Below are 9,847 nucleotides of genomic sequence, written 5' to 3' on the forward strand. Positions count from 1 at the left end.
AATTACCCCAAATTGGTCTGCCTCCTTGTCCCCGGAGCAGCTCCTTCAGGTGGTGGAGCTGGGTGCCATCAACCCTGTGGGGTGGCTCCCAAGTGGGTTGTATGTCTGATGGCGAGGCCTGTGCCAGGCTGCTGCAGGAGCTGTGTGACTGTGCTTTGGGCTTGCTTGTTCAGACTGCACAGACAAAACAGTACAGAATCCATGCCTTCCGAGCACTCAGCACATCTAGCCTATCTACTTTTATCCTTTCTATATCTACTTCCCACATACTTCTGGGGCAGGCATGGAAGAGAAGGGGAGCAGATGCACAGGGGCTACAGGTGGGTGCTGGAAAGCACTGATGGCACATAACGAAGAAGATGCTTTGGCAGGAGCCATCGTAGTAACAGCAAGCATCCTCAGAGGCAACCAGTTAGTTTAGCAAGTTGCATCTGTGGGCAGTTGGTAAAAGTTCTCTTGACGGACTTCTCAAAAATAGTCACATCTTTTTTCATGACAAAAGCCTTCTGGACAGCAGGATGAAAAACGCTGCACAAAGGCTAGATGAAAGAATAACGTGGATTCTGAAGTATTCGCAGAATGTTAGGTGTTGGAAGGGACCTCAAAAGATCATCTAGACCAACCCCCCTGCCAGAGCAGGACCACCTAGAGTAGGTCACACAGGAATGCGTCGAGGCGGGTTTTGAATGTCTCCAGAGAACGAGACTCCACAGCCTCTCTGGGCAGCCTGTCCCAGTGCTCTGTCACCCTCACAGTGAAAAAATTTTTCCTTACGTTAATACAGAACCTATTTCCACAAGTATTCTTCTTGTAAAGTCTCCATGGTAAGTCTGTCATGCATAGTCATGTCATAATATGCATAAGTCATAATGCATAGACTTATAGCTGGCTGTCATAGCAGCCCTGTACAGCCCACTTTTACATTTGGGGTAAAATGTTAAAATCAATTGCAAAAGAATTATATTGAGAATGTCTGCTTGGAAGTGATAGACTTTCTGAAGCTGTACTGATGTTCAGGAATGGTCTTTTCAAGTTCAGCATATACTTAGCCGGGAGAGAGGATTTGGACATTAGACAAAATGAACCACATTCATATGGTGTTTATAAAATACATTAGGCTGTTATTTCCCATTGCAGCAGATGGTACCCAAAATAAGAAATGACCTGGAACCTCATTACCGGCTTCATCAAGTCTGCACAGAACTGCTCAGGGAAGTAGGAAAATATTTGACTCATTATCTTTAGAAGAAGGCTTACTTTTGGTCTGTTAGAAAAGAAATTTTGTGGAAGATACTCATCACAAATATCCACTGTGACACTGGGCAGGATAGAAAGTTAGAAGAAATACCCAGCCTCATGCTGCAGGGTACCAAGCATCAGTCACTGCCTTGGGTTAAGGAAACACATCCCCGCCATGAGGCAGCTATTCTCGAGGTATATGTGATGGGCAGCTTGTTTCCAACCTCCCCTGAAGCAGCTGATGGGACCATTGCCCAAGACTGCAAGGCTAAATGCCAGCATTCATTTTCCAGGGAAACAGCTGGAGTTCCAGAGGTCGCTAGATAAGCGTCCTGGTGTCACACAATGTGACCATCCCTCCTTCCCAGCCATGAGAGCTCTTGAGGAATACAGATAAGGGTAATTATCCAAAGATCCAACACTCAGGAGGATGCTTATATCTAACACTTCCCCATTTTTGGTATGATGTGCTGTAGATTGCTGGAGTTAGCAGCCAAATGCACAATCTCTCGCTTGCATTAGTTTCTGCTACTGTCATGAGTTATGGAGGACAAGAACGAGCACGAAGCACAAGACTGGCACCTTGCCAAGCCCAGTGCAAAGACCAGTAGGTTGCAGTCAGGAAAAGAGCCTGAGCCATTGCAGCAGCTCTTGGATCTGAAGCTCCTAGTGATCATCTGCAGCTCTGTCGAAAGCAGCCTTGGCTGGTTTTGCTTCATTTGCTTTTGCTGGTTGACTGTTCATGGTGATCACCCTTAAGGAGGTTGGCTGCTGTTGGCAGGGGCTAAGACAGCAGTACCCAGGGCACAACAGCCCTGACTTTCTCCCAGATGCTGGGAAAGCCTTTTGCCTTCCCTCTGAGTTTGCTCCTCCTCCCACGATCACTGTAACCTGTCTGTATAGATGATAAGCTTTTGGGCTGGATCTCCCCATATTTTGGGTCTTTGTTGGGTGTCTGACACCACAGACCCTGTTCTCAGTATGGCTCTTACAACTCAGCCTTATTGCAGGGCTTCTTCACACCTGCAAACCGCTGCTGTGTTGGCTTCCACTTCCCCATGAGTTCACAAAGAGTCTGCCCCAACCCCCCCACTGGGCAGGAGTGACTTCAGCAACACTGGATTTCATGGGAGGCACAACCAGTTGCCCCAGTACTGGCTGCTTGTCTGGCTGGCCAGCTGTCTGCCCCTCATGGAGGATCCCCGCTGGCCTCTCAGGGAGGCTCAGACCAGCTCAGCCCAGTCCACCAGTCAGCTCCAATATCACAAGGTTTGCCTTTCCTCCCTCCTCTTCTTCCCACATCTTGATGCATGGTATGATTTCATATTTTGGTACAAATTTGAGCCTAGACAAGTGTGTGCCAGTGTGTAATTTAAGTTTAATCTGCCACAGGAAAAATTACTCTTTTAAATTTAAAACAACCATCTATCTGGTGGTCAAGATTTTTAGTAGTAATAACTGGAGAAAGAACCATCCTAGAAAATAATAACGCTTCAGTGTAGGAAAGCTGTTTTTAGCCTGTTTTCTAAAACTTCCACTGAGCCCCAGAGGCTGTTTGTTTTTTTTGTCATGGAGGAGAAACAAACCAGTTTTTGTTCAAGTTCCTTGTGCAAAGGAGCAGAGACGTTTCCTTCTCCAGCTGATATGTTGTAGATCAGCTTTAACCATATTTGCAGGTATCGCTGTGGTTAGGCTTGTACGTAACCACAGATTACAATTCGAGTGCCAAACAATCTAGATAGCTCGTCATATGACTGTAACGATCTCACAGCCCAGTGCAAGTAGGGTCCACAGTTTTCTGTGCTGTCTTCTTCGCTTTCGCACTGGATGCACACAAGTATAAAACTGCAACATCTTCGTATCTGTTCTTCCTGGGAAGGACAGCCTTGGGAGGGCAAGCAAGGTGCACTGCTACTCGTCCACAGGCCTAATTTGTGCATATCAGCAGGCTTGGGTGAAAATTAGGCTTTGCTCCAGAGAGGCTATCAACATCAGAAGAAGAAATCTTGAAAAGACGATCAATATGCATGCTTTCTCTGGGTTGGTGACACTGGCTGCATGTTGCTCTACAAGACTTGCAAGCATCAGGCCAGAAAATATCCTTGGCAATACTGTGATGTTATTTCTGAAGATATTCCCTTGTAATATAAGTGGCTTAAGATATTTCTCATGTAATATAAGTGGCTCCTTGAACTGTCCAGATACTAGATGGTAAATGGCTGAAATTCTTACTTTCCAACTGGTTAAAAGGTATTTTCTTCATCATTTGTAATTACATTACTAATGGCCCTGTACTATGCAATGCAAAATACTTTGACCTTCTATCAGGACCCTCATTTTTCTCTCCCCAACTCTGTAAGAAAGCAGGTGTGATGTATTTAGTCCTAAATAACTTTCTACCATAAAAAGATGACAAAACATGGTTCTGCTTCAACCATCCCCCTTCTTCCCCTCCTTCCCACAGGCATTGCTTGGGGCAGAGCTGACAGAGCCAGTCTGATGTGGAGGAGGTAGATCCATCTATTACTTGTGATTAGAGAAGTGGCGGGGTGGTGATTGGCACACATGACCATCACATGGCCTGTGTATCCTACGTAATTGCAACAATAGCTTACAAAGATGATCAAAAGGAGATTTGTTCCTAATGCCGTTTAAAGAGGAGGCCAGAGAGGCTTGCGTCAAACCATGCCGCCTGCCTCAGCAGTGTGTTTGCCTGCGGGATGGTGCCTTCTGCAGCTGCCCTACACTAATGAACACACACACACACACACATATCCTGCAAGGAGTGAGCTGGAGACTTCCAGCTGCTAGAGAAAGGCCTTGAGCAGTTTGCCTAAAACCAGGACCTTCCCCAATGTTGTACTGCTAGGCCTTCGTAGAAAAATGGAAAATACTAAACGCAGCAAGAGCCAAGGCTGGTGAGGCAACTTTATCAAGGAGCAGTAAAAAAAAAAGATTTGAAAAGCAAAGAAGCATTAAAGATCATAATTTTTTTTTTTCTTCCCAGCTCTTTGGGACAGAGGCTGTAAGGTAGCAGGTAATATGCTTCCTGCTGGGATTAACTGGCAGAGTAAGAGAGGCCACCCTGGAAGCAAATCCTCTGGGTTAACTCTTACCACTCCTGGAGGAATTCCTGTCCTCTGTCAAGTGCTGGTGGCTTCTCTGCAAGGGGCCAGTGAGATATAATGCAGATGTTCTCCTTGACACTTGAAGTGCCAGACATGGCCCCAAAAGAAAAGCTGGCTGGTGAGCCCAGTGCCAGTGCTGCTAGGGATGCTTGTCCCTTGCTGGGATCCCAGTACTCCTGCTGCTCTGGGTCCTGCTGATGCACCCCTCCAGAGGCCGTGCAGCAGAACGCAGGCAGTGCAGCGTGACATGCAGTTGCTGGAGCAATCTGGCAATAATTTTTTTATGATAAAAAACATTGGTTTGTTTTGGTTTTCCACTTAAGTGGCCAAAATCAGCTTGGCTTTTTTTTTTTGCTGCAACTTTACAAGTGAAACCCAAACAACTGCTGCCATTCAAAGGAGCCTGAGGAGTCCTAGGAAGTCTCTAATGAGCTGACAGTTGATGGCCGGAGGGGATGCAGGAAGGCACCAGTCAGCCATGTCCTTGGCTGCTGCTGGAGCTACCTCCCAGTAACCTAGGGCTCTACTTCTGCAGCGCCCCATCGCCCGGCTCAGGCACTCCCCATTAATGTCCAAGGTCTCCGAAATCTCCAGTGGCTTAATCATGAGCTTTTGAAAAGTCATTATAATCCTGGGTTTCTATTAATTTCTTTGGGGGATTTTTACTGGTACTGCTCATATTTGTATACTTTCTCCATGCCCCAAAATGCCACAAGCTCTAAAAGAAAAGAATAAAACTTCCAAAATTAGTTATATAACTAATTGTAACAAAGCAGTTTGATTTTATCCTACTTAATTAGTTTCATCAAGATAGTTTGAAGGATGCTGACAAACATGCTCTACAAACACTTATTTCTATTATTAAAAGAGAAGATTTTCTAAAACGTACTTAATTTACACACACCCCCCTTTTTTAGTGTCTTATTTCTCCCAGATTGAATAGCTAAAATGTATTATACCAGTAATTTCCTTCCCTTCTCTCAAAATGAAGCAACTTGCAAACACCAGGATGAGCGAGGACACCTTCGAAGGCCTGAGTTATGAAGGGATAAATCCAATGCCTCTTCCTCCGCTGCTGCCGAGCTTGGGCACGTGCTGGTATCCAGCCCCAGAGACTCGTTGTCCTTCTGCTGCTCTTAGCAATGCAGCAGCTCAAGGCTATCCTCAGGCAGGCAGGGGGGTGTGCAACTACTTACTGCGTCTGGTGGCACAATTGCCATTTTTGATCTGTTGTTTCCAGTCCAAGGAGAAGCCTTTCCTTTGGTGCTTTGGTTCAGAGACATCCTGTCTACCAGAGTGAGCTGACACCCAAAATATGTTGCACAGGACTTCCGGAAATTTCCGAATAATACTAATTTATGGAACAGTGTGACTAGCTAATGTTTGCTCCCAGCAAGAGAAGAAAAATGCAAACAGCTTTTGAATGAAAAATGGCTGAAGGGGGAAAATACAAAAATGTTTTCATCTCACAAATGAGTTTGAGTTGTTTCGCTATTTTAACTCAAAAGAGGAAATGCCAAAAACAGCATCTGGGAGGTTGTTATTGCCCTTTTACAATTTTCTGAATGGGTACTGAATGGGCCAGAGGCATGAGGAATGTCTTTCACTCCTTTCATCCCCAACCCACCAGGCACCTACACCCGGGTCAGCTGCCCTGCTCAGCAGCCCTCCTCCCACCCTGAGCAGGCAAGTCAAACATCACATCTTGTTCCAGCCACCAAAAGTGAGTGGTCAGCTGTGCCACTAACCCAACTTCTTTTCTGATGAGCACACCCCCCCCCCACACACACACACAACCCTCCACATATTAAGAGCAAGGCACCCTGCCTGGTAATAGTACTTGGATCAGTGCAGTATAATTGACAGAAGTGCATCCAGCCACTGGTGCTAGTACTTCTCAAAATATACATATTTGAGGAAAGACAAAGATTATTTGGCGCTTTCTTCAGCTAGAGAAAGTACTGGGGTAACTTGTATCACACACTGATGTGTACTGATCTATTGGGGAAGCTACAAGCTGTGCCTTACCACTTGGTGACCTGATGGTTGGATAGCGTTAAACCTGCCACACAAACGCCTTATCTGATGCTGCTGACATTGCTTAGTGAGGAGCACAGGATGGGCCCTTTGGGGTCAGTTGGTTTCTACTGGCTATCATAGCCTAGCTAAAATGATTTCTAGAGCACGGACAGAAAAATCAAGTCACTGGAGCTATCACTGCTAGTAAATAATCTCTGCTGCCGGGTTGGCAGCTGATGGATAATTGTTCTCACCAAAAAGTGACCAATAATCAATTTATGAAATACAGACAATCCTTCAGAAAACATAGCCTCAGAGCAATTTTTTGACATAAACTTACTAGTTACAGCGTAATCTTTCAAGACATTAGTGCTCAGGAAACATGGCAATTGAATGTCATCTGTAACCGTTATTCATAGTTACAGAAGTTTCTAGAAACCACAACAGAACTGCAGAGTAGGTTTTCGTATTTTTGTTGCAACTTCAGTTCTAAATCAGGGGCGAAAAAGTCTATACAACTGCTTCTTGTTGTTTGCTGAGACTCAGACCTCCCCACAGAACAAGTAGGAAATTTCCTAATCCATGTACAGGAAGAGGGAAATGTTTTTTGCCCTGTCGATTTCAGCCTACAACACAATAGAATTAAGGATGCTTAATTGTTGTCCAAACTCTCCAGCAATCACTGTGAATATTTTAGTCCAGGGTGTGACTAGTCATTCCTTGGTGACTTGGCCAAGACTATCATTTCTCCATTTACAGACAACCTCCCCAAAGACCTATATGGCTTGAAGATGTGAAGGACAACCAGAAACAAAAAAATTTGGTGGTGGTGATGCACATGATACTGGTCACAGAACTGATTGCCCAGGACCATGTCCAGATATATTTTGAGTTATCTCCAAGGATGGAGACTCCATAACCTCCCTGGGCAACCTGTGCCAGACCTCAGTCACCCTCACAGTAAAAAGTGTTTCCTGATGTTCGGAGGGAACCTCCCATGTTTCTTTTTGTGCCCATTGCCTCTCATCCTGTCACTACACACCACTGAGAAGAGCCTGGACCAGTCTTCTTTGCACCCTCCCTTCAGATACCCAGTCAATGATTGTCCACGGTCCTAATGGTCCATGCTAGTAGCATGGTGCTGGTTTCTCTTTATACCTGGGTACAATCATGCTTTGAAGGGCAGATAAGATACATATTAAGTGCCTTCCTGATGTGCTTTTCCATGAAGGTTATTGCTTAGAACTGGTGCAAGAAAATGATTCGGGGGAAATGGTCCATGTGACCATGACAGCAACAGAGGCAGTAATCATTGCGAGCCTTGTAATAAGAAAATAGGAGAAAGCCTTTTGCTATATCCTAGGTTGCCTCAGAAGGGGAAACATTTCAGGAAAATAAAATTAATGATGTGCTAACCAAATAAATACATAAAATAGCTCCTTTGGCTATGCTAAATGAGAATTCATGAATTATTTGTACCAATTCAGCTACTGGCATGCCTCAGCATGCAGCCTACATTGCTTGAATGGGGAGCTGGACAAGACAGGAGAAAAAATGGTTCAACATGAGCCATGATCCTGGTATCTTCTGAAGCATTATTAACAAATGATGACTTGACTATTAACAAATACTAATTGTGACAAAGCTTGCACCTCCTGGCTCCTCATAAAATTAGTTTTTAATTTCCTTAATTAGTTTTAACAAACAGAGCCAAGACTGGGTGGAAGGAAAAAAAAAAAAAAAAAAAGAGGAGGAAAAAAAAGGAAGCTGTTATAAAAAGGAAACTGAAGGAGGAGAGCTTTTCAAGGAGGTCTGGTGACAGAATAGAAATGTTTAAGGACCAAAACAGTTGAGGTCTGTCTCTCTTATGAGTTAGTAGGGGTTTTTGGCAGGACAGTTCTAAAAACTTTTGCTTATATGCTCTGTATCTACTATTAAACCATGCCAATGCAAACCCTTATGCAGCAAAGAAACAAGTGTGAGCAGGTGAGTCTCAGATTTCAAACTCGGATTATTTAAAGCAGAGGGTCTCCCACTAAGATGGGGTGTACCTGCTCAGCAAGGGAAGCACTTTGGGTTCTCTTTATGACCCCGAATCCAAGCAGCGCTAGGTATCTCACGCTGCCTCCCCTGCGGTGCTGCATTGGCCAGCCCAGCATGAGCTCTAGTGCCATAGTGTAGGAGGGGACAAGATCGTGCACGTGTGCATGCGTTTGAGCGAAGGGGGATTATTCAGCATCACTGAAGACTCTGAGTGGCTCCACCTGCCTCTGCAACCATACCCTTAATAACACTGAGATATTTTTGTTCAGTTTTAAATAACACTATTCATGACATATAGACTGCACCAACAGTCTACAGGATCAACCTTCCAATTGCGATTTTTTCCAGAATAAAGCCACATCCAAGTTTCCAAGTATTTCTCCCATACATTCACAGGTAAAGAACTTTCATAACAAATAAACATTAAGGCTTTTCTGGCACACGTTTACAAACATATTTCAGAATGCCAAACTTGACCTCTGTGTGGCCAAACACTGAGATTTTGCTTCAACCCAAGAATTTATTAAGACTTACATGAAAATATTCCATCTTAACATAGTACACATTGGTAGCATTTGAATACATATTTACAGATTTATTTGAACTTCTCTGAACTGCAATTCTACAACCGAGCAACATATCCATAAGTGTTTTCATAAACTTTCAAACACTTACATATTTATACATATAGTTTTTGCATATATATATATAAAAAAATATTTTTGAGACTCAAGGACTGAGAATAGTCAAAAGGACATTATTGCTACATTTCCATATTTACAAAAACAATGCATAAACCCATTCAAAACACCAAGCCATTGCAAAATAAGTTTCAAAAAATCCCCAAATTATAAAAATATAAATTTTAAGAACAAAAAAACCCAAACCTCTTTTAGCTAAGTGTCTGTGTCTGTAAAGTACCGAGACATCTATAATTACAACAACTAGTTTGTCTACAGTTGCTCCAAAAGCTACACATTACAAAAGAGCTTTTATAGCATTAAACTGAAAATGCTCAACAAGTATGCATAAGAGCGCCTCCAAACAACTGGGTAACTTTGGAAAGGTGCAAGAGCCTAAGTAAGTTCAGTGCAAATGGCTAATTTTTGACTTAACTCTGAAAGACAGATTCCTATAGCAATAAACCAAATGCACAGTCATAGAAGGAGTTTGGTATTCAATATAACCCAAAATACACTACCAGTGTGTGTATTTACAACTACCTTGCATTTGGGCAGTTACACATTTAAATTGCATGTAAACTCAACTAAAATCCTGGTAAAGTATAAGTTACAGAGTGCTTAAGTGCATTGTAAATAAATAGGTACTTAACTAGTACTCTGCCTCTGACAAACGTTTCTCAATGCCTTTACTAATTTCTAGGGGACAGAAACAAAGGAAGAAAAGAACTAGCAGTG

Source organism: Leptosomus discolor, chromosome 4 (genome assembly GCF_034619465.1).
Source record: "Leptosomus discolor isolate bLepDis1 chromosome 4, bLepDis1.hap2, whole genome shotgun sequence".
In the NCBI taxonomy this organism is placed as follows: Eukaryota; Metazoa; Chordata; class Aves; order Leptosomiformes; family Leptosomidae; genus Leptosomus; species Leptosomus discolor.